The following is a 26,237-nucleotide window of genomic DNA, read 5'->3' as shown; positions in this document are numbered from 1 at the left end:
AAATGAGTTTGTATCATTTAAATTTGTGAGAATTACTTGTTTTCTAAAATTTGTGAAAATTTATTACATTTGTACGAAAAAACATTGAAATTGTTCGATATTTTTCACTTATCATTGTGACACTATACCATTTTTTTATACATTTCTTAATTTACTGTATATTTTTTATTACAGTTTATAAGAAAATTTTAATTCCTTTCAAAATTGAAACTTCTTTCGCTTTGTAATTTAAAAAAAAAGAAGCGTGAATGTAAATCAGTACGAAAATTAATGATGAATTCGACAATAAAGTGAGAAAATTGGATACACGATGAAAGGAAAAAATTATGGAACAACAAGATCGAAACTTTATGATATTGCCTCGCGATTTGGATTCGAAACAATAGCTTGTATTTTACAGCCGTCTATTGTTTCTAGTTAAAGGCGTGGAAAACTGCAACGCGAGCAAACTTTTGGTCGAGGAACAAAATTTAAAATCAATTTAAGATCGAAATATCCGAATAAATAGCTGATATATTTATCAGATGAATTGGGTATTTAGATATTTAGAATTGAATTGAAAAATAAACGGGTCCAATTCTAATACAATAAATTCGTATAATATTTTTGTAATATTATTAAAAAATAAAATAACGAAACATTCACGATAGAATACACACTAACTCAGTAAAAACTTAACAATAAACTAATCCAATTGTAATAATTGTGAAATTATTCAAAATCTGAAAGAATAATAAACATCAAATCATTAATAAAGAACTGGCAATTAAATTTTTCGTATGCGAAAAATGTGTGTATTTGTAGAATTTAGAAAGTCCATAAATTACGGCACCCACAATTGACGAAGTAACAGATTTTCGTCGCGCTTCACCGAGGGAATAGTCGTTTGTTATTAAACTAGATTTTAGATATCACGATTGTTTAGCTTTTCCGCGCATTCACTCGCGATTTCAATATTTCTCTTATTCCAGTGACAACAAACTGGTCGATTTTAAAACCTAAAAATATATCCACGAGATGAAAAATAGAAAATATACTTCGAAACTATGTTATTTATCCGCGAAATATATATTTATATTTTTCTTGATCAAGAGATTCTTTTTTTTTTATTTCGATTGCCTTCTCCCATTTTGAAAAACGAAGAGGAATAACAAACGGTTTCTCGAATCGAAAATTTATATCAAACTTGAGTATTATAAAATGAAAATGGGAAAAATGTTAAAAACGTGTATTATAGTGACGTAGTTGCATCATGATATAAAAAATGTACGCTTTTCGAAAGTAGAAATGTCTAGACATCTAAGAAGACAAAAGAAGTTGAAACGAAACGTTGAAATGTTTCTCGAGATGTTATTGTCTATCTTCTCGTAGAAATTGGAATTTTTACTAGTACATATTTCGAGAAATATCTTTCTAGTATATATATCACAAATAAAAAGACGAAATTGATATTTTAGGGAGAAATCACAATTTCTAACATACGTGTAATGTTTCATGTTCAATTGTTTTTATTTTAATTTTATTCTATTCATTTAATCTTGTCTTCCACTATGTATTTGTCCATGATTTTTATAATTATATACAAGGGAAATAAAATACTCAGTGGTCAGACAAATAGAATAATTCATGAATAGATGGATTAATAACAAAAATTTTACTCGATAAATATGTTTTATTAAATAAACTAATTTCCAAAAACAAGAAAAAAAAGAAGTCAAAAACTTTGCATCAAATATAAAATAAATTATGAGTATTAGAAAACAAAGTGTTTCCTATTTTAATTCGTACCAGAATAAGCAAATAAAGACTTGTTGCCCTCGTTAACAAGGGTTCTAAGTAAATTACCAGCTTCATAATTAAGGTCAACATCATAGTTGATATTAACAGAACGCTTGTACCACGACAAGTGAAAAAAAATTTGACGAGAATGTGAAGATTTACGTTCCCAGAAAATGGAGCCATTTCATGCATATGTGATACAGATATATGGGTATGAATCTGCTTGAAATTATATCAGGTAAAGGAGAAATATGTAAAGGAGGAATAAAAGAATCCATGCTTTACGACCTGTGAAACGAATATTCTACCAACAAACGCAGTACTATAATGCATAATGTAATGCATAATATAATGCATTATATTTATATGTGGTAGTTCTTTCACATAAACATCAAACAATACTGGTTTCTCTACAATAATATTTCGTGTAAACATACTTACACTGAATTATATCTTACCTATTTTGGAAATATGCAAGATATAAACTATAAGCATTGTTTTATTACGATCATGTATCTCTTTCGCGAATGCTTTTCGTTTACAAATTTTATTATTCTAATCTCACAAATTCTAATCTCTGAAAATTTCGTTGATGCGCATCCTATTATCGATTAGAATAGAATTCTTTCTCTTTAGTTATTTTCTAATGATGCACGATGGTATTTTAATTTAATAAAACTTAAACTTAAACTAATTAAATAAAACTTTATTTTTTTATCTCTGATGAAATTCTATGGAGGAAAAGTAGAGCAATCATAAATAGATCAAAGTTTCACGATATTTTTTGTTTTCTAAATATCACTAATGTGAGAAAAAATAAAATTTTCATTTACAAAATTATTCAGAATATCAATACTCTATCATTTTCATAGACAATTTTTAAAAACGATATAAATCTAATTAAAAATTCTAAACTCATTATTTTATTTTCTTTATCTGTTTAAATAAATGAAAATGGATCCATATGATATCAATAATATTGAGATACTGGTATTAAAATCCAAAAATGGCTGATCTATTTATCACAATAACTTACAAAACTAACAAATCGTGATCATCCTGGGCGTAAAAATTCATGTTTCGCGTAACAGCGGCTTTGCTTTTGATCCCAACATTGATGAATTTATTGATATTGCAGATTTACTCGAACGAAAGAATCATCAATTTTATGTAACTGCATCGTTACGTTTTACAAATACACATCCCTTCGAACAAATCAGATTCATCGCTGTTTCTCAAACAAGAACATTTATTGGAGAAATCGTTCCACAAATCAATTATTCGTTTAGACCTTTCTATTTTGTTAAAAATATTCTTAATAAGGATCGAAATTTATTGAGATACATTGAATAATTTATGAATATTGGAATTACAACGATCCAGTTGATACAATTAAATATAATAAACAAAGATATATCATCGTTGCGGTCCACCATAATTTGTAACATGCAAAAGTCCTGGGAAAAATCCGCTCTGAAATATATGGAAATTCCCCTGAGAATATTCAATCTGTGAATATTTGTTAACGGCGTTATTCCAATAGACGCGTATCCGTCTCTTGAAACTGCGTACGAATTATTTGCAGTACAATTAGAGTGCATTAACTGTTGTCGCAAAAGTAAATGAATATATGCGGCACGTATATGGATACACACACATCGATAAATACGCCATCGATATTCTTCTTGCCATTTCCATTAAAATTGAATCAATCGAGGGTTTATTATACAAAGGTGAGCCTTACAATTTTTCGTCGAAAATTTATCGATTTTCTGATAATTGCAATTCGAATTAAATCAATTAAATGCATTGACCGTTGCAATATCATTGAAAATAAATACAAAAGTGTAACGTTGAATATATGTATGTGAATATATTATAGAATCGACATCCGTGAAATTCTAATAATATTTAGAGTGAAAATAACGTTGGCTTAAATTTACTATTGATTCCTTCTTCGAACTATATTACTGAAAAGGAGATTGGGATATAGAGAGGTTAATAAAAACATCGTTATACGTAACAATGGTGAAAACTCGTACCTATTAGTTTCATAAAGAAGAATTAATTCCATTAACTATAAAATAGTTCGAAGAATATTTATCATTCGTCCAAATAAATAATTCTTAATTGCCCTTAATATTACCAGGAAATATATAGATTAACTGACTTTTGGATAATAATAATATAGAATGTAAAATTGTATAATATACATATGATGAGATATCCATTTGAAAGAAAATCTCATTCGCACCTAATCAAAACGATCCATATTTCTATCATCTTCGTTTCATGAAAAATCCAAAATATCGAATTATTATACTTCTTCGTACAAATTCACGAATATCATTCGAGAATACATTAATTTTAATTGTCACACGTGCCGATGGACATTTTCATTTTCACAAAAAAGAAAAAAAAAGAAAGGGAAGAAAAGCTGATATCGAATAATTACAGCGTAATATTCGCGAACAGGAGTCGTTCGCACGTCGTTAAATAACGTTCGTTAAATAACGTTCGATTCGAAGGATTTACGCCGTCGAACAGAAAACCCAATTCGCGAGCGTGCACGTGATCGATTATATTTTCATATTCGGATTTCCTTGTCCGCCCGTAAATCTTTCCTCCCTGTAAATATAATCGGTCGCGTTTGATTCCAATTTTAACGCGCGGCGTTACGCCTCCCTTCCTCGACAATTTGCAATTTTTAATCTGTTCCACTTGGCAGACGGCACGTCAAAATGGAACAGTTCGACGCGAAGGTTTATAATTTGATTTCTGTTGGAAGTCGGATGATTTACGAGGTGATTTTAAGCGAAAGAAACGAGGCGCGCGCGAAAAAGGAGAGACTAGTTTGATGCACGTGAATTTACAAAAGAAGAATTATAGTTTAAGATCGCGATGTGGATACGTTTCTTGGCTATAAATCATCATTCCTGATGTTTCGAAGAGAAAGTTAAGTGTTTTGCCTTCGTTAGAGCTGATCAATTATGTTATTTTTTGATGTTATTTTTTGATGAAATATATGATGTAATTATAGTAGATAATTGTTGGGATAAGTTTGATGTACAAACTGTTTCGTCTTCAACAATGAGTCATTTTGGCATTGTACATCATTATGCAACATAGATTATTGTGTATATATACATTCGTGCACTGAATTTCATTACTACTGCAACAAGCCCTACTTAACGATTATATTCATGTATTGAATTTCGCTATTTGTAACAACATGGACATTCAGATATTAAGAATTTTCTAATCTACCAGAATAATTGATTATTAGAAGAATTAAATAATACGAAGTGCAAGATTTTAAAGCATCAACAACGTTGTAAGTAACACGTTGATAGACCAGTCTTAATTATAAGATTCAAAGGAAAAATTATACTGTCAAAGAATATTGTGAATTTTTGGGAGAAAGATTAGCGACGATACAATACGAAATATCAGTTTTAGTATCTGAAGTTTTATTCGTTTTAGTTATCTCTCGTTATTCTCAATTCATGGAAATAGAAGTTGAGTAAGATAAACTGCTAAACGAAATTTGACACTGATCCTTTATCTGATTCACAATCGTCTCTCTTTCATCATTGTCAGTTGAATTCGTAGAAAATATCTTCTTCAGATTTGGACACAAACTGTTAAACGAAAACACTACTGTAATAGGAATGGTCAGAGTTATGATCTCTACAACAATGATTGTTTTGTGAATTTTAATCAGATAATAATGCTTTATGAAGCTTCGTTCTTTGATGAAACTCCAATATAGGAAAGCACTTGGTGAAAATATATTCCGTAAGGTTCATCCAAAGCTTCGCATAACGTTGTAAAATAACGACTTGACGTTTATTTATGAAATTGTGCCACTTCATGCAATGAGGATATGATTACACAATATCTCAAACGGGCGTTAATTAACGCATGATGTAATAAATGAACGCAATTGCCGGAAGGAGCAATATTCATATGCTGGAAATGAAATTTGTCTTTCTAGAACTATAGATCAATTTCGCTTTCCTTTCTGCTATAAATATATAATTTAGAAATTCCTTTTAAAATATGTGTCTATATCGAATAAAGTTTTGAGGCGAATTTAAATGTACGTAACAGTTTGATATTTGCAAAAGACCAAACTTATACAAGACCAAACTCCATCTACTATAACATACAAAATACAAGAGAAATAATTTAACCTTTCGTTTTTATTATCCAAAAAAAAAAAAAAAGAAGGCAATAAAAAGCTTAACACACGAACTTCAATGCCCCAATACTGAAAATTCTTCTCTTTGACCCAGCATTTCGATTACGATTCACCTATCGCCGATCAAACTCTAAACCTCTCGATCGCCAGTTAGTCCTTTACGAATAGACACCTAGCCTATACGTACTTGCTCGATCTCGTTAATCCGTGTGTCGAAAAGCTCATAAGCCCGCACAGACACGGAGGAGGGGGGAAAGAGAGCGAAGAGAGAGAGAAGATATAGCGTATTTCGGATCGCAAACTGTGTGTCCGATTCAGGGAATCGGTGCTTGCCAGGGCAAAGGGACGAGGCATCGGGGGTGAGGAGCGAAGGTGGATAGGGACGGGATATAGCGAATGGTTCTCCGCTTCCGTCGTATCGTCTAATCGTACGTAGCTATCTCGGATGGATTAAACGATCGAACGGGGTCAGAGGGTGGAGAGCACGTCTGTGTTCCCCAACTCATAAATTGCGTCGTCATTTCGAGGTGCGCGCTTGTAATCGCGTCCACGAATTTTCTTTTTTCCTTTTTTTTTTTTTTGAGATTCGATACAGCCACTCTTTTGAAATTTGAAAATTTTTCAGAGAGAATGATTACTGTCGATCAATATCAAATGTAAAATCGAAGTTATTGTCGAATTTGATTATACGTGAAGAAGTTTTTAAAGAATGTATGATTATTAGTAGTAATGTATATATTCGATATTTTTGGATTGAAAGTTCAAATTTGATTACATATATTTCGAATTATGGTTGTTCTTTGTTGCAGGATTGATTGGTAGATATTAGAAAGAATCGTGGAAAGAAATGATAGTATATGTTTTTTTTGTAAATGTGTACAGTTATTAGAATTTTTTGAATAGATTCTCTTTGAAGTAATTAAAAAATATGATTATTTCCTAAGATATTTTAAAAAGTAAGAAAATTGAACAAAGAATACAATAATATTTGAGATTTACTTTACATTGTAAATTTTGTAAAATTTTAATCGAAAAATGTTCTAGGAAATAATGCATAAATACGTCTTTTTATTCTATGTATTTATGTTTGTAAGTATCTTATTTTATGTATCTTTAGAAAAATTTGATTATACAAATAATAAATTGTTTTTTTTTCAAATCAATCAAATTTATATAAATTTTATTTTATCTTACGTTTATTTTTCTATATTCTATATACACACACACACGTAAAAACGAGAACTGTAAGCAAAAATTCGATTAATCTCTACCAATCAATCCGTCCTGACAAACGTTCGATTAATTGTCTGTCACTTTTCAACCTTTTTTCGATTGAAATAAATAGTGTATCCAACGCTTGGAAATATTTTGTTATTCTTTTATAAAATTATTTGGGACTCTAGGCCCAATTTAACAATGAAGATGATATAAGTTTCCTTTCTTGAAACATCAATCCTTTTACAATCATTTACAAAAGATTTTATATATATCTTAATCAAGGATAACTAATAAATTGTATTATGAATATTTTATATAAAAATATCATAATACTTCAACTACAGATTGCTTGACATTAAAAAAAAAGAAGAAATGATTTCAAATGCTGAATTATTTAAAATACTAGACAATATAAAATTAAATAGAATATAACTGAATCAATTAGAAATACAGTTGGCAATTATTATAGAATTTCCTTTTTTATGTTATAAAACGATACTCATTTGAATACGATTTAATCCTCAACAAGTCGCTATCTGCCAACGTAGTTTGCCAAAATATCGCTAGGTTGATAGAGTGTTATAATCTTTTGTGCCGTTTTATTGGACCCATATCACTCTATTTTACGACGCGTTTTTGCTTCAATATTCTCTCATTTATCATAAGCGCTACTATCCTTGGAGCAAAGGAGAATATCGTACAGTTTTTGTGAATAACAATATTCTTTGATAGACAATCGAAACATATACGTTGAGATATTTATTAATGTACTAAATCTATTCTTTTTAAAACATCTTATAAAATTCTTTTCAAGATATAGTATAAAGTTTGAAGTGTCTTTTATTTTTTAAAATAAAAGTTGAAAGCTCGTAGACACTTAAACAAGTGTAAACAATGAGAAAGACAGAATTATTAAATTATTTCAAATATTTTTTTTCATATTTTCTTAATTGTCTGTCATTATTATTAGAAAGATTTAGAATTTCTAAATGTAATTTACTTGATCTCTTTCTAAGATATTTTGAAAATTTCAAATTACACATTATATCTTTCTCATTGTTGGAAGGACAACGATCGAAGAAATATACAAATTTCAACACGACAAATTCTTTGAAATCTAGGATCATTTGAGAAAAGACAAGAATCAGCATATACAATGCTCTTACAATCAGAATCCCTGAACATATACCCGAAGAGATACCACGCAACATAAAACATTTCCTGCTTCTTCGAACCAGATTTACGTGAGCCACGAAATACGTTCTACTCTACCTAGACAAATATCTACAGTATACATACGTGATGGTAGTATCAAAAAGAAGCTTGGATCTTTTCTCCATCCAACTTTAAGCTATCTTGAAAAACGATCTAACAGCACTATCATTGTCTTTGTAAATCAAATTTCAAGAATTGCCAATCTCTATTTATATATCGCTTATTTGTTACAATAATGATATGATTCAAAAATTAGAATTTTAAGAAAAACTTTAGAAAAACTTTAAAGTAGGTAAGTATAATACTGAATAAAATTGTATTAGCTTCTACGAGTCATTGCTTCTATAAGGAATGTTCGACAATCATGCCACTTGATTAGTTCTATAATCGAATATTTTCTAAAAAGATGTATCCTTAGTCAAATTTATGGCTCAACGACCACTAATCTAGCTTCAAATTAGGGAATTCACCCTGAGGCTTTGTGCTTTCTGAAGCATATTGTAAGGAGGAGATACAAACCAATAAGGTAGACCAGCAACAAGATAGATTAAGCTTAAACAAGATCTACCTATTACTTTGCAAACAATTAGCTCAATAATACGCGAGAGTCCCAAATAATTCATTGTACAAAGAGCATCAGCCGATGTACATGTATATTTCTTATCATATAGAAGATTATTCAGTGCTTAATCTTTAACTACCCAGATAATCCTATTGTTATGAATTAATTACGTTGAAGATGTAGAAAGCACAATACAGAAAATTTGAAACTAGATATGAATATAGAGCAGAACTATGATTAATTTCGAAACAATTCAAAATTGAGTATCAATCTTGTTTTCATAGAAATAGATTATGTTTCATTTAGGTACTGCACTATATTATACTATATTATATTAATTGTTAATTGTAACAATTAACAGTAGAGGAAATCTGATCAGAACTATCTGAGTACAAGACAGAGCTATGAAACGATTCAAAATTAATTAGTGTTCTTGTTTCTATAGAGATGAATTCTTCTTTGTTACTAATTGTAATTAAATACACAACCAAGTACATTTATGTTACATTGATTTGAATTGCTTTGGAATACATCTTTCTAAGAAATTTTTCTAACTTCAATTTATTTTTTATTTTACTAAATTAAGATTAGAAAATTTTAATCTTAAAAATCCAAGCTTTATTACACTATTTTCTAACACATACAGGCTGTTACTCATAGGAAGTATTTATTCTAGATTCCAAACAAAAAAAATGAATGTACATACCAAAAATTTAAATTAGCATATTAAAAATGAATCAAAGAATTTATCAATTATAATAATTTTAAATTTTTATCTTTAAATAAATAGAACACAAAATTTGAATGAATCGATTCAAATTTTGATTAATATTCTTTCCTATAAATGTTTAATTTTATTCCATTCGATCATTTCTTCCGCAATAATCTAATATTTCATCATTTCACAAAATTGTTGATTCCACGTCTTCTGATATATGCAGAACTTATAACAAAATGAAAAGGGAAATTAGATTTCGACGAAACCGTTCTAAATCTGTATCATCTGGATGCATTCATGTTGCAAAAACGAGATGCACAGGAAACTTGTCATAAGTTGCAGACAATTTTCTCCCATCCTCGTGAAGCTACTTCTCTCATCGTGGCTGGAAATGGGGAGAAATAAAAGGGGGCGAGACACGAGTAAAAATCCAGTGGGACCAAGGACTGAAATGAGAAAGACGGATGAAGGTGGTGCAGCATAATAAAAAAAAAAGTGGCAAAGAAAATTGAAAAGAAACGGGACAGGGAGAGGGTTGTTTGTAGTAAGAAAATTGGTTTCGTAGTAAAAAAGGACAATTCCAGCCTGTTGTTTTTCCAACCATGGATATTTTATCTCGTTTAAAATTTTGATGATAAACAAAGACAAACGAATAATCGTGGGGGATGATCTATCGATATCGAATCTATATATTGGAAGCTAGATTGCATTTCTTCTTAGAGATGAAGTAGGAAATAATGAAGCCATGTACGTGTGTGATACGTAATAAAACGAGATGATCGATGTGACGTAAAATTAGAAAAAGATAATAAAGATATCTTACTCAGTTTAAAGTTATGACAGGCAATACAACAAAAAAATTGCGTATAATGTATCTGAACATTAATTGGAAAATATATGTATACCTTCATTTTGTTTCCAAGAATGGAAGTTTCAAAGAATTTATTTTATTTTGTAACTTGTTCGTTAAAATAATATAAAAATTCTTGCAATAAAATGTTATTAAAATAATGGATTGTAAAATCAACGTGAAACCAATAAAAAAACGTGAAAAAATTAAAGGAAAATATTAGAGTAAAGATATAAATTTGATACTTCCCTCTTGAAAATTGCTGTATTCTGATAACTCTATTGCATTATAATACACCGTAATTTATAAACGTATCTGATAATATTCATCTAGAAAGATTTTGCAATTAATTCTATTGTACAAGTATTTCACAACCTATACTAACTTAATTTAATCAAAACTTTAGGATAATAAAACATAAAAAGAGTATCCATAAAGAAAAAAGATAAAAATGACTTTGAAATCTTCAAAACATTTCCTTTCCTCTAAATAAGAAACATATTCCATCCAATTATACATGAATCAAAATTTAATTTAATTTAATTTAAGTCTTCTACAATTTTAAGATTACAACTCAGCCTATTTAAATCCCTTGATTTAAAAGTATAAACTAACTTCCACCGACATTCACCTAAATAATAAATGATTTGAAAGCTTCTCTAACAGGAAGATCTTCGAGCAGCAACAATGCGGATCAACAAAGTCCGAGCAGGTTGATCACCCACCGCGCTTTTACTGCAATTTTCGACGTTGACTGATTCCCACCCACGGTGACATACGCGCGTGTGCCTGCGGGTGAGGAGGGAAACCGGCACAGAGTGATTAATCATCCGATCCTTTGACAAAGGGCGGAAAGCCGGCCGGATTTTCGCAACGAAGGTGTTTCCTCTCGGCCAGCTGTCGACGAAAAACGCGGCCAGTTCGAGTGGAATCAAAGAAAGCAAAAACGACCGATCCTTAATACGTTTATAATCTAACTCGTTTACGCTCCTTTCTCTTCACGCTCTGCCTCGACTGTAACTTCCACCGAGTTATCCAAGCTTCCCCAATTCCTTTGACAACGATGATGGAATTTTCGAATTTTTGAATTGTCATTATTCTTGAATTGTCTTTCTACGTTACAGAACTTGAACAAGTGTATCGTTAGATTGTTAATTAATCTTCTGACGATTGGAATATTATCTTCTTGTGTCGATTTTGGAAGAAAGATGTTTGTTATTTGATACGAATATTAACGATGATAGAAAAGAACAATTCATTTTCTTTCTTTCTGATAAAATGTGTACGAATATTATTACAATAATATGTAAAAAATATTTCACGTTATGTAAACTCTTTTCAAAGAGTTTAATCTAAAAGTCTAACTTCTAAACTTTATACTTTAGCCAAATTCTGATTCTCATTTTTCTGATTCTCATCGCAAAAATTATGATGGAATATATACTTTCCATATTTCATTATTTCATCAAAATATCCTGACAATTTTACGAAGAATTAAAGTTCGACAAAATAAATCGACGGATGCGTCACAAAGTTCCTCCATAGCCTAGTTCAATCCAAACCATCAACACTCGCAGACGTACAAACACTCAAAATTTAACCATGTTCGCGGCTATGGTTGTCCTAACGATTCTCTCGCGGAGTTGGCCGGGAAACTTGAGTTGAGCTCGACTTTCCAAAGTTCGTCGTACGTCCGCCGAAATCGTCGCGAGAGTTCGTCGTCCTCTGCTGCATCCTCTTGACGTTTCCGCTTGGACGGTTAAAGCTTTCTTCCCGTTTCCTCTCATATCCGTTATTCGAGCATCGTGTTTCCGCGATGTCACGATAGAACCTGAGCCACGGAGGGGGAGGAGGATTATGCGCTCTTCGTCTTTCCATACAAAACCTATCGACACCGAATTTCGAGTCCCTGCTACAAATACTCGGGTTGAACTTGAGATTTCACAATGATTGATTCGGATTAGCGATGCTTCGGATCGAGATCGAGACGATTGTCGTCGAGTTGTCTCTTGGAAATTTGGAGTGTTAAATTTGGAGTGATCGATTGCGGGATTAACGAACGAACAATTGGGAGGAGACAGTTTAAGAGATTTGGAAGGAGGGAGGTTTTGGTGATTGCGGGATTTCGAAGTGATTGTGAAGTAATTCGAGATAAGATTGAGCTCGATTTGTACAATAAAGAGTTGATAAAATTATCTTTATCACATTTGCCGAGAATCTGCACTTATCATAATGGACCATAATCTATTTACGAATTGCGTTTGCAGGAAATTCGTGTCCGGTTTGTCGATACTATTTTAAGACCACGAGACATTAATCAGTGATAATATTCTTGAATACTTGAATATGTCATTTAATGAGTGGCGAAGCGTTTCGTTCGTACACTAGTTCGTTGTGAATTGATCACCAAGAATAATCTCTTCAGAAAAATCAAATAATGTTTTGAATTTCAAACTTGGAAACATTTATTATAATAATAATAATAATATTATAATAATAATTGAAACACAAATTTTCAATTAAGAAATAAACGTTATTTCTATCCGAAATAATCAATTCTATAATTCACTTTTCTAATATTAGTACAACAACAAAACAAAAGCTAGAAAGAAGCTAGAAGCATTTTTAAAAAGAAAATTAATTTCTAATAATTGGACACTTCACTGAAAAAGAAATGAATTTGTTTTTGAATTTCGATTTTCAATGCAAATGAGAAGTTTGCTTGAACAAGCCTAGCGCTTGTTACATACCGACACACTATTTGCATACGTGTCGTGTATCGAATATCGTTTAAATTAAACAAAATACGTACTTGTTTCGAAAATAAATAATTTTCCGCGCGATATTTAACAATTTAACAATAATTGTCAAAGTTTTAATAATTGAAGATTGTTAAAAATATTATGATTAATTTAATATCTTTTTGGAAAATGTTATAATTTTGCTTCATCTGGTCTTTGCTCATCAACTATTAAAGCTACTACTTCCTGTTTCTGTTAAACACGCCTACGGCTAAACCACGATTCGGAAATTGTTTAACTTACTAATTAATCGATCACGAGCTACTTGTGACAAGAATATTTCTGTTATGTGTATCTCGTAATATCAAGTTTGATAATATTAAACTCGAATTTAATATTAATTCGAATTCGATATAAAGTTCAATATCGTTTGTGTTTAAAATTATTGTTGGAAATATAAAATATCTTTGAATCATAATTAATAACCGAATAATATATGAAAGAAAGGTGATTTCTCATAAAAAGAATAAAACAAAAAGGAAAAAAGAAAGAAAGAAAGAATAGAAAAAGTAAAAAAGCTTATTTTTCGAAAAAATTAAATTTAAAAATTCAGTATATACATATGTAATTATGGATAACAGACGGTTGCATTTATAAACAATGCTTTGCGACTTCTTCTGGTATGTTATTTATACGGGTGATGTTTTCATTGATTTATCATAGCATGATATGTACGAATTGGAAATACATTGATACGATCTTTAGAAGTTTGTCCATGGAAATTTATCTGCTATTGTTTGTTATTACAAACAGTATTAAGTTAAAATTAATACGAATTTCAATTAATGCGAAATAATGATAAATTTCGAAATTTCGAAAATGAGAACATGTTCATCGAAAATACATCTACAATAAGAATAGATGATATCGAAATAAATTATTCTTATTTACTACTTCTATTATACTATTATATATTTGCAATGGATTTTCGAATTCTTTGAAAATTAAATTTCAAAAAGAAGATTTAATCCTTTGCTTCTTGCTTATTTTTTTCATAGAAGAATCACCCTTTAACTATCGTACGAATTTCTCAAAGAAAAAATAAAAGTTATAGTACTACGAGCACATTATATCCATATGTAAAAATGAAATAAACGAATGAAAGATATATCAATAATTCAACAACGATTTTCTACAAAGGAAAAAAAAATCTTTTCCCTTCCTTACGCGATTTCTTTAATTCATGAAGTTCCTCGCATTCGTTTTTCCATTCATCGATTCTTGGATAACAAATAATCAGCGAAAAGAAAAAAAAAGGCGCGTTCGATATCCCGTTTTCAAGACAAATATCGATAATTTCTCTATCAGACCGGGGATCGTGCATTCGATAACGTTGCCGAGCTATTAAAGCCTTCTTAGGATTTCTCGAGGATTGGTATTCCCTTTCGAATTGGAACAAATAACAGTTTCATGGAAACGCGGATCGAGAAACGACGAGGCCTTTGCGATAATTGGAAATGTAAATAAGCTGGAAAACCTTCGCTGGCGGGCTACGTCTTAATTTGAATTTTAAAGTTACGTTTAGAGAAACGGTCTCGAGCGTTGCGTTACTGAGAAAAGTCGTAAGCGATACGCCTCTTCTTGGAGGCTGCCTTCCAAATTATGTTTACTATACCCTTGCATAACTGTGTTTCCACGATTTCTCAAATGAGCCACGATTCTTTCATGTCCTAATAGATGTGACAATGTTGTAAGATAAAATATTGTATTCATAAAATAGTAATTTTTAAAAGATAGAAGTGAAAATGATGTTTGAAATAAATTTTATATTAGTCTCAGTATATTCTTTTTTTAAAAATATTTCGTAGATGAATGGAATATGTTATATTATTTACGTTTACATATAAAAATAAATTAGAATTATTTTTATATGCAATAAATAATGACAAAGAAACTATTAATTTTCTTAAGATAAAATGAATCAGTGAAAGTTTTTTGAATAAAGAATATTTTATACAATATGATTACTAATGGAATCGAAGAAAAGTGCAACGCATATTTAAAACGAAAATATCCTCTATGAATTTGAACACGAGAAAAGATCAAAATCTATGTAAATAGCGATTGTAATATGGCAAAACATTCCATTCAGTCGGCAAAAAAAGAATGTGTTTACCTTTGATAAATAGTCTCAAGATACGAAAACAGACGATCTAATGCCTCGTTTCGCTTGGTTCATCGCAAAGCTGTTTTCTATCCCCGTGAATCGCCACGATATTCTCGATTCTCGATCTCGAGGTACGTGAAGCGTCTGTGTTAAAAGAAACTGAAGGGAAGTCCTTCAGCAAAGTCCATTATCCATCGTGTAAACCGCTCGAGCCTCTTCTACTTGTAACCAATGGAATCGAGTCTCTTTTTTAACTTTATCTACACATTCCAACGCAACCCCGTTCAATCAACACCCACACAATCTTCTTTTCCACCTTTATCTACCAGTCCTTTCATCCAATCGTCTAATAATAAAAATCAACAAGAACACATCTCACAATATACTCGACTCACAAAAATCTTCCTGTCCATTTACCACACTTTTACATCACTGCCACACTCGAGTATTATCGTATGTCACTCTCGATCCAACCACGCTCTCGTACCTCGTGAAACTCGTGAGGTGGTTGGGACACGACTCGATCACATGGAAACGTGGTTCGATAATTTATTCCCTTTGTGCAACTCGACGTATCTGTAGGAAGCGAAAAAAAAAGAGGGAGGGGAGGGATAAGAACGAACGAGGCACGCACGATAAAACTAAAAAATCTTGGCGAGGACGCGGAAACGTGGTCGGAAAAAGTATTTTTCGAGCCGCGAAGACACCGTGATCTCGCTCGTGAGGCGCAGCGCACTTCGCAAGGGGCGCGGCGTAACTGAGCTCTACGAATCAACCCCCGTCCTTTCTCTCTCGCTCTCGTCCCATCTCCCTCTATCATTCTCCTTCTCCGTCCCTCGACCACGCAGACTCCCTCCCTCCCATCTCGCAGATCCTCTCTCCTCCTTCCACTCTCTCCCTCTCTCTTTCACTCTCCCGGTCTCCTCTTTCATTCCTCTTTTCCTCCACCCCCATTTCTGGCTGTCTCCTCTTTCTTGCCCTTCTTTCTCCACCCCCTGCGTCTCCTCGCCTTTCTTTTACCCGCTAAACGCGGCTCAATCCTCACCCCCCGTTTTGGTCCCAGTGCAGAAGCAACCCATTGCGCGAGCATATTTCTCCCTGACCCCCCATACCAATCCCTTCTCACCTGATCCCTCAACCAATACCTCCTCCTCCTCTTCCTCGTCCCCAAAGGGTTTTCTTCTCCTTCTTTCCCATCGTGTCATTTGCATCCTCTCCTCGACACGTTTGTATATGGGCAAGTGTACGTATACAAAGATACCTTCCCCTCTTCCCTGTGCCGTTTATCCTGTACGCGCCCTTTGTTTTTCGCCACTTCTTTCGTTTGCTATTTTGCTTCTATCGAGGCTACTTCTTCTCCCCCACGAGAGCATTCGTGAGTTTCGAGTGCATAGCTCTCGAGATGCGATGCTTTTTATCGCGATTCATTGCTTTCGTTTCCTCCGATTTTTTTCCGAGTTTCGATGCCCGACAGAAATTTGCCACTTCGAATAGAAGGAATGGATAAGTAAAGGCTTTTGTTCCCACGAGCGCTATCTTCGAATCGCTAACGCTCGCCATCCTTCTATCTTAATTATTGTTTTAAGGTAATTAGTATTGTCTGTCTTTTCGCGCGTTGTTCAATTCCATTGCTCTTGGGTTGAATAAATATTTGTTACTGTCTTTGTTATTTTCTACCGATGTCGTCGATCCTTTGTCTCGATCCTGTCGCCGAATCCAATTTTATTTTACGTTAAGGCCGGATAAAATTTCGTAGTAAAGGTTTATAGACAGGTGTTTCGAAAAATGAAAAATACTTGGAATACATTTGCATTTTGTGAGGCTCGAGCTTAACGTGATTTAGGATTCGAGAAATATTTTATCATTATATTTTGATATTTGTATTTTTGTTGTTGAATATTTGTAAATGTTTACCAAAGCAGACAATAATTCAACTCTTGCGATGTAACTTGATAAGTTAATCAATCCTTAAACTAATTTCTTCGAACAACTTGTCTGCACTTCTCAACTGATTCGAATAAAAAAACTAATATATCAAGTGTCATCGGATATCTTCAAACTTCAAAGCATTTTTCGCAGAGATTATCAATTCGAGCATTCTCGAAACTTTGAGAGACGTTAACTCATCAAAGTTGGTAATTGCCCTATATCTTTGTAGGAAATTTCATCAGATCAGAGTTGAAGTCCGCTTCAAACTACTTTCACTTTTATTCTTTTATTTTTCATTATACATATATTATATCTCCATTATTTTTCATTTTTAATCTGATATTTCTTATATTAAATTTTACTATATCTTTATTATTTTATTTTCATTATTAATTATCGTCTACAGATAAATAAATCTAGGTAGAGATACTTTTTAAACTCTCTTTCATTATTATTATTTTTTTTTTTTTTTACTCTCAGCAATCTCGGTTCAACTTTATAAAAGATTTCCTCGATGCTTTAATTTTTTAAAGAATCTACAAAAATTTATTCGCTTTTTAATATCCCTAGAATATTACTTAGAAAGTTACACCATTTTTTCAAAACACGCTAACTTTGAGAGGATAGCAAAGCGTGTAATATCAAGATACAAGAATATAAATTCAACTATCCCCTTCACTATTTTACGAGTGTCAATGACACTAATTCGATAAATCACCATAATTAATCAAATACATTTAAACAATCGATATTTCGCATCTCGTAAAATGTTATTCTTACTATTTCCCGCAAAATACAAAAAAAAAAAAAAAAAAAAAAGAAAAATGTACAAATCTAAAATTTCCATTAAAACAATAGATTCGTAACACACAAACGCACAGGCGATACACAAAGTTAAAAGGGAATATGAAAAAGTTCACCGATAACGTGTGTTTTGTTTCCGGTACGGAACAACGAGCATCAACGTTCTAGAACGGTGCTTACCACCGATTTCAATAAAAGCTAACAGTTCGTGGCATTTTGTTTGATTTGGGGGGCGGCACGATCAAAGGGACGATTCGGTTAAGCGTTCGATGATTGATCGACCGGTAATGCCGGATGGGATTGAAAAAAAACTTAATCTGTCGAGCCGTCTGCCGAGTCCGGGAATTAATATCACGAGAACCAGATTAGCCTCGGCCGTGGAACGCTCGGTTGCACTTCGATTTACCATCCAATGATCGAGTGCCGCTTAAATCACTGCCGATTACGGCTGTGCCTCGATGCTACTCCTGTTACGGCCAAAGTGCGCGGCGTAACGCGTTACACAACGATTATAGCCCCGACAGGTTGTAATGGCGAGGGCTTGATTAAGGGTTCAATCACGTCCTATTTTCATTACACTCGATTCTACGTTCGAATATTATTCCATCATCTTTAGAGTTATCGACGTTCGTGTTCTGCCGCGATAACGATTAGATTTTCGTTGCGGGCGTTTCGTTACGATACACGACATGCGAACGAGGATGTATTGCGATTCGAAATACTTTCTTTTTTCTTTTATGCATGAATTTTGTATAAATGTGTAACTGTTTCATTATTAGAAGGAATTAAAGAATATGCCGGATAATATATATTTCGATTGAAATATTCGAGAGTAAAAACGCGAAGAAATATGTGAAATCTGATATTTCCTATCCATTAATGTTACGCATTATTTAACGTGGAAAATATATTTTCAGGAAATTAATATTTTCTCATAATCCTCAATATCGGCGTACAATAAAGCAATAACCAGTATCACAAACAATTAATAAAAAAGCAACTACTTTTTGATTCAATTTTAATCATTAAGAATCTCAATTCGTATCCCCTAATTAATTCATAATTTAACTTTAAAATTTTTATTTAATCATTCTTTCGATTCCTTACAGATCTGAAATTAACTTCATAAATCTGACGAGAAGAGGAAATAAACGTGTGAAATGTTCTTCGAAGAAAACAATTTATAATATTTTACATAAAATTACCGATCAAACTTAGAATCTAACTTAGAATCTAACTAATCAAATTTCTTCCATTCTTTCTCTCTGAAAAGATATACAATCGTAATAGTTCTTGATATTTTCAACACCTTGGAGTGTAGTTCACGAGCAATTGTTGACAAACGAATATTTATCGATCAATAAGAGATACACTTCCGAGATAAAATCCACGAAAACGCAACATTTCTTCGATGCTCGTTTCGAACGTCAGAGAGCACAATCTGGTGTCTAAAGTCTGGGCAAGAAGCAAATACCTTGGTCCCACAGAAGGCGGAGGGTACAGAGAGGTTGGTAAAATTTCAAATTTCGTCACGCCGCAATAGGTACGCCTATATAAATATTTTATGCGGTCGAACGACAAGGGAGATCGGTACGCGCGCACCATCGAGGGTTCGCCTCATAAATTTCATATTTCTGTGTCATCCCTTTTCATCGAACAGGACCGAGAGAGTGCACATCGATGCTTGTGTGCAACGTACGACGGGGCGGTGAATATACTTCCCCAAAAAATGATATACATCTTGCGTGGAAATCGATCGGCGTTTGTTTCATTGTTGGATTGATGATCTGAAATACCGTGACCGGTTTTTTCACCCGCTTCTTTTTTTCTTTTTTTTTTATTATGAAAATATGATACGAAGTATATGGAAAGTTATTCAATTTTTCCCTTTAGCAGGGAATATTTATGATGACATCATAATCCGTGGTCGATTATTGTGTAATTCTTGTGGATGACGATGAAATTTATTGAGAATTTTTGATATAGAGTCGGTAAATAAGCGAAGAGTGTCTGAGTGAAATTAGTAACACGATCAAATTTGATATGAATTTATAAATCTGAACTACTTCTGATACTTCAGTTTCTGACTTTAATAAAAGTTTTGAAAATTTAGTTCTGAAATCTTTACTTTAATATGTATTCTACGAATCGAATCTTTTTTAAATCAAGTCCTAAGAATTCAGAAATCATTACTACTGCGTTAAATTTTACATAATATTTTTGTATGTATAAAAAAAAAGTTTAAATTTAACAAATATATTGCAATTATATTCAGCATACCAGAAATATCTGTTGCAATTATATTATTTATATTTAAAAATTCCATTTGCAAAATTTCAGACATTTTGAATTTTTTCGAGGATGTTGACAACTCTGTCTCGGAGTCATCGATTTAACGGTAGAAAATATTTAAGCTTTTGGAATATGACGTGACATAAGAGTCCTTGTAATGTCGACAAGCTGTCAATAGACAGATATTTCTTGCCGTGTTGCAAGTGGCATGTTCCTACATGTCAAACTGTCGCCATTAGAGGACTGCGGCCACATATGCATCTCGTGACATAAACTAACCGATGCATTCACCTAAATATTCTTTAAAATCATATTATACTGTCTAAATCTCACGAATATAAAACGTATCACCATCACGTAATTATAATATATATTGTCCCAAAATTACTAATCTCATCTCCATATGATGCCAATTAAAATTTTTGACTAAATCAAAAGACTAAATATTTCACATACTATAATTATCATAATAATCCAATAAATATCGAGAGCTTTATTGGATACTAGATGAACTTTCATACTATTTATTTAAAAATAAAATAAAATTGCTCTCAAATGAATCTTATTTTAGCACCTATCCAAGATAGAATCAAATGTTTATCATGTCTGTGTAATTTCTATGAATTTGAAGAGAAAAAAAATGAATGTGAATTAAATAAAATATTGATTTCAAATTTCATTCAGCAGACTTGAAGCCTATTTTAAAGATTTTGTTTCGAAAAATTGAAAGATAGATGCTAAAATGGACATTATTGTACTTGGAAATATAATATTATAAACATAACCCTCATCATTTGAAAAATGTTAGAGCAAGGAATTCGATCTATTCGAATCAATTAATAGAGACGATAAATGATTAAAAGTTTCGTGTTTTAAAGCTGTGCTTTATTTTTCTCGTCTTAGGTGTAGAAGAAATAAATCATTCTCTTTGTAAAGAGTAGGGCAGGAAGACTACTCTTTTACAGTACGGTTTCAAAGGTAAGTAGGGAAAGTCAAGAAAGAAAGAACGAGCGAGTAAATGATCTACTTTCTAACGATACCTCAGAAACACACTTCTTTAACCATAATAAGAAGATATACAATGGCCAAGGAATTTCTTGTCTAACCAGGGATATTTATAAATCGAAGAAAGGGCTTCGTCAAATGGAAGTTTATCTTTTCATATGTTTCATGACTTCCTTCTTTGGAAGTTTATATATAATAACAATCGTAATGTTCTTTTCTTTTTTCTTTACAAATATCGTTCCACTTTTTCAAGAATATATATTTTATCGCGTTGTATTAAGATAAATAATTGGAAATTCAACGATTAAAATGATCCGAAGAAGGATCATTTTTTTAATTGTGACAAGATATGTCAAAATTTATTACTTATATTTTATTTTTAACTCAATATACTTCTCCTAAAAATTTCCAAATATTATAGCCAAACTAGAACTAAACTAAAACTATCCTTTTACATTAAAAAAAAAAAAAAAAAAAAGAAAGAAAATCTCGTTCTTCAAAAAATTTCTCAAATCTGCTACATATATACTTTAATCCAATTATATAAATCCAATTTAATATCGATCATTAAAATTTCCTCCTCTATTCATTAAATCTTACACGTCGAGATAGCAGAATTATCATTCAACTTCGAACAAGACAGCAAGTCGTACGAATCATAGAAACCGAAGTAGATGCGGTCGAGGGAGGCTGGTCGGTTCGCCTCAAATTTCCGACATTGCACCTACCTTAATGTCGTTCCTGTGCGGATATTGGAGGTAACGGGTATATAGGTTGGTTGGTACCACGACACGACCGATGCACCCGATATAACCGTATCTGTCGCTTGTCCGTGAATCTGCCACACGGATACGTGCACGGATACACGCGTGTACGTACGCGAGGGTGTAGAAATGTAAATGGCCGAGAATGAGAGCAAGAGGTGGAGGAAGAAATAAGGCGGCGGGAATGATATTACTGGACTAGGAAAAATTGGGTTTCCCACGCAGATTAAAATGTAACCCTCATACGACGAGATGGGAATAGAAATGAAATTGCTACTTCGTTTCACAACGATATTTCCCTCATTGTTGAATGATGTGTATTGCGCTCGCTTTATTCATTAAGGGATTTCCAAGCGTGTGGGAATGAGGTTAGGTGTAAGTGAAAGTGCCGGGGAATTTACGCGTCGATACTATTATGGGCGGTTTAATTGGAATTATATATATATACATCAAACTGATTTACACCGGGCGAATTATGAATTTGTTGCATTTCGATCGTAAATAGATAGATTTGACGTGTTTTTTCCGATGATTTTAATGTACGCGTTTAATTTACATTTTGAATACGATATAATTTAATATAGGAATGTATGAATTTTGATGAAAATTTATAGGATTTATTTTTTTTTTTTTTTGTTGAAACAATCAAAAAAGTTTGTTGTTCATATTTTTTTATTTTAAGGGGAAGCATTCTCTTGGCATAGGCGCGTTTAAATCATAAACGATGGAAAGTATATAAAAAATTTCTTAATTAAAAGTTTTTAACGATCTATAAATCTTTGGGAACAATTTTTTTGAAATATTGTTTTTCCATGAAAATTAAATTGACATTTTTGTAAAAAAATTTTCTTTATAAATTTTTTCTACATTTTCAGTATACTACAAAAATTATTGAATTTTTCACTGAATATTTTAAATATCTTTTACATTTTCAATTTTATCAAATTATTGATATATGAAAATATTTAAATTTTTATATCATATATGGATAATATTACAAGAAATTGAAATAAATTGCGGAGAGGCATTCCTTTTTACGTTCATTTTTGATTAAAAAATACTATATTTGGAAAATGATATTAAAATATATTACACGTTGCCTAAATGTTATCTGAAATCAATAAATGAAATGTATGGAATAAATATATGTGAAATTTATATTTTCGCGTTTAAATATAAGCCAAAATAATTGTTACACGGATATATATCATATGATAATCTTTAAAGCATTATCATAACGATCACGTGAAAAATATTATCATAAAAAAAATATTTAAATGTAAATTAATTTCTTCACTTTGATTATATATATCTCTAAATTATTCTCCAATTAATTTCTACTTATATCCCTTATAATTCTTGATTACATCACATGTAATTAACGTGATTATCACGTGTAATCAATTATGGTATTCCTTAGGAGAAGATATAATTTTTTTTTAACTTCTAAAGAAACGAGATATCTTTTTTAACTTCTAAAGAACGAGAAACAAATGTATCTCGGGAATCAATGCATCCCAATAGGTTGGCTGATAATTAATTAATTACACAAAAGGCTATTGCCAGCGGAATGGATTTAAAGGAATCATTATTCATTCCCAATGGATGAACCATGGAGGCTTAACGACGTCGCAGTGACAATTTTCTTCTTCCCCCGCCAATAGCATCGAGGAACGATGCTCTTAAGGGACGTTGTTCACCGACGTTTAACAAATGCTTCCCTCTTTTTTCCTTTACTTTCCTGCAAGCACGTCCAACAGCCGTTTCCTCAAAGTTTCGTCGTTAAGCAGAGATTTACAAGTCGCGGTTAAAATCAATTAAGCAAGTGCCTACGATTTAATTCCTCGCCTTTGTTCGTCACAAATTTGTTTTAAACTGAAATCTTCCGCGTAACACTTTTATCGAGTTGCACGTAATCTATTGTACAATAGAGAATTTATTATGAAATTTACGAATACTATTGGTAAAAGATTTAGTTCCGATTTTAGAGTTTAATCGAGTTTAATGGAAGAAATTAAAGAAATAACGTGATTCCTAAATGAATTAAAATATTGGAGATGGAGAAAAAAAAAATTTTACTTTACCATTAATCGAATAACTTAAGAAAATTTCGGAATGTTATCGATTTAAGAGGAAATTAAGAGCATGGCTTGTTAAACCATGATCAATGAAGAAAATTTTATCTTACTGTGAATCGAATACTCGATCACATTTTTATTTTTGCAAAAACAACCAAAAATAGTTCGATGATATTGATACATTTGTTTATTTCGATAAATTTAATTATTTTTCAAAAAATTATTGTACTATTCAAATGGATTGATTGATTTTATGTTATCTCGTATAATTTATGAATTTTAACTTTTTTTCTTTCTATATATTATATGAAATTGTGATTGTCATTAAAAAGATTCTTTTTCAGTTTTTCTCATAAAATTGGCGAATTCTTACGATCAAAAATTTTCTAGATTCTTCTCTTAAGTATATCTTCTCCCTGAGGACACCATACCGCGACGTCTGATTAATGACCGTGCTTTTCTACTTTTTGCTATTTCACTGAACAATTTTCCTTCTGATGGGTTATAAAAATCATGTTCACACTACTCAGTTTCCTCCGGATAAATCATTTGTCGTTATTAAGTGGAATAAAAACGTTCATTTATCTCAATTTTAGATAATCAAATAGAGCCTATCATATAATATTTTTAATTATTATAATAAAATGAATGACGAATTTTAATAGCGAAATTCTAATTATTATAACTCCTATTATAGCTTCTATTCTTTCTAACAACAATATATGTAGAAATATTGAAATATTACTAAATAGGAACTCATTTTAATTAAATTTTTACGATATCATCATTACCCTAATATCTAAATATCTCAAGAGAATTTATTCTAATCCTTTTAAGAATTTATTGAATCCATATTAATAGAACAATCAAATCTCAATATCAGCATATTATTTAATCATTACATACGATAATTTTAATATTGCAAAATTATAAATGCATATTTAAATTTCTATTCATAAATGCACCGCAGAAAATCTTACAAACTATACTTGTTTTCAACTAATTTCAAATGATATAAATCATAATTTCTTCATTCTTATTTTCCCTACGTACTTTATATATTTATCTAACAGCTACTCTTAATAATAAAAACTTTCGTTCTCCGACTATGTTCTGCAAAAGAGACGCAACATCAAGAGATTCATTTGCAATTCCCATTCCATTTATTACTTTCCATATTCTACTTTCACGAAAAAAAAAAAAAAAAAATAGTCGAATTTCGATAATTCCCAACAGACGAAATTTATAAATTTTTCATTGTTTGAAATCTTACAATTGAAAAATTAATTATCCTCTCAAAGTCTTCGATTGTTAACTTCTCTTGTTCAAAAACTTTGATGAAACGAAACTTTCCCAACTCAAAAATTTCAGTTCGTCCCATGAGATTCGAATATACCGAGGCTCGACTGTGTTAAGATAATTAACTATTTAAAATTTAATAGGTAGAACTGGTATATAAAATCACCGCTTTTATTTGTCCCACTTTTTCAAACGGTCGAGAGGACTAATAACTAAAGATTTAATAACCTTTATACATAAAACATAGAAATTAAGGATCGTAAAATTTTTAACGGGAAAAGTTAAAAAGCTATACAATAGAGAAGATAGTATGGACCGTTACAATTTTGAGTTACGTACAATAATGACATTAATAAAATTTTTTGCGAGCTACATGATGTAACGTTACAACATTCGAAACAACAGTCGTTCGTTTTCGTTAAAGTCTTGCTGCACAGTAAACGTCTGTAGTTAACGTTGCAGTGAAAAGTTTGTGTAAGCTCCTCTGTCCCACAGAGATTTACAACGGTTTATTTTACGGTTTACAGGAAACTAAAAACTGTAAGCTAGTTAGAAGAACTTTAGCGTCGGAAAAAAAGTATGTATAATCTTGATAGCGACGTGAATCAATTG

General features: G+C 31.5%; 1 protein-coding gene across 3 annotated transcripts in view; it reads right to left on the bottom strand.

Moving 5' to 3' along the window:
* Positions 1-26,237, bottom strand: part of LOC102677126 (zwei Ig domain protein zig-8-like) — a 261,742-nt gene that overhangs the window by 231,395 nt on the left and 4,110 nt on the right. For 2 of the 3 annotated variants that reach the window (XM_031513456.1, XM_031513459.1), the window contains exon 1: positions 15,464-17,116. The exons of the other annotated variant lie outside the window; for it this stretch is intronic. The gene's annotated coding sequence lies outside the window, so the exon portion shown is untranslated. Of the gene's footprint in view, positions 1-15,463; positions 17,117-26,237 lie in introns of those variants that run through there. 3 annotated transcript variants of the gene reach the window in all.

This window comes from Apis dorsata, unplaced genomic scaffold (genome assembly GCF_000469605.1).
Source record: "Apis dorsata unplaced genomic scaffold, Apis dorsata 1.3 scaffold_648, whole genome shotgun sequence".
In the NCBI taxonomy this organism is placed as follows: domain Eukaryota; kingdom Metazoa; phylum Arthropoda; class Insecta; order Hymenoptera; family Apidae; genus Apis; species Apis dorsata.
The sequence above is the reverse complement of the archived record's forward strand: the minus strand, read 5'-3'. Positions and strand labels throughout refer to the sequence as shown.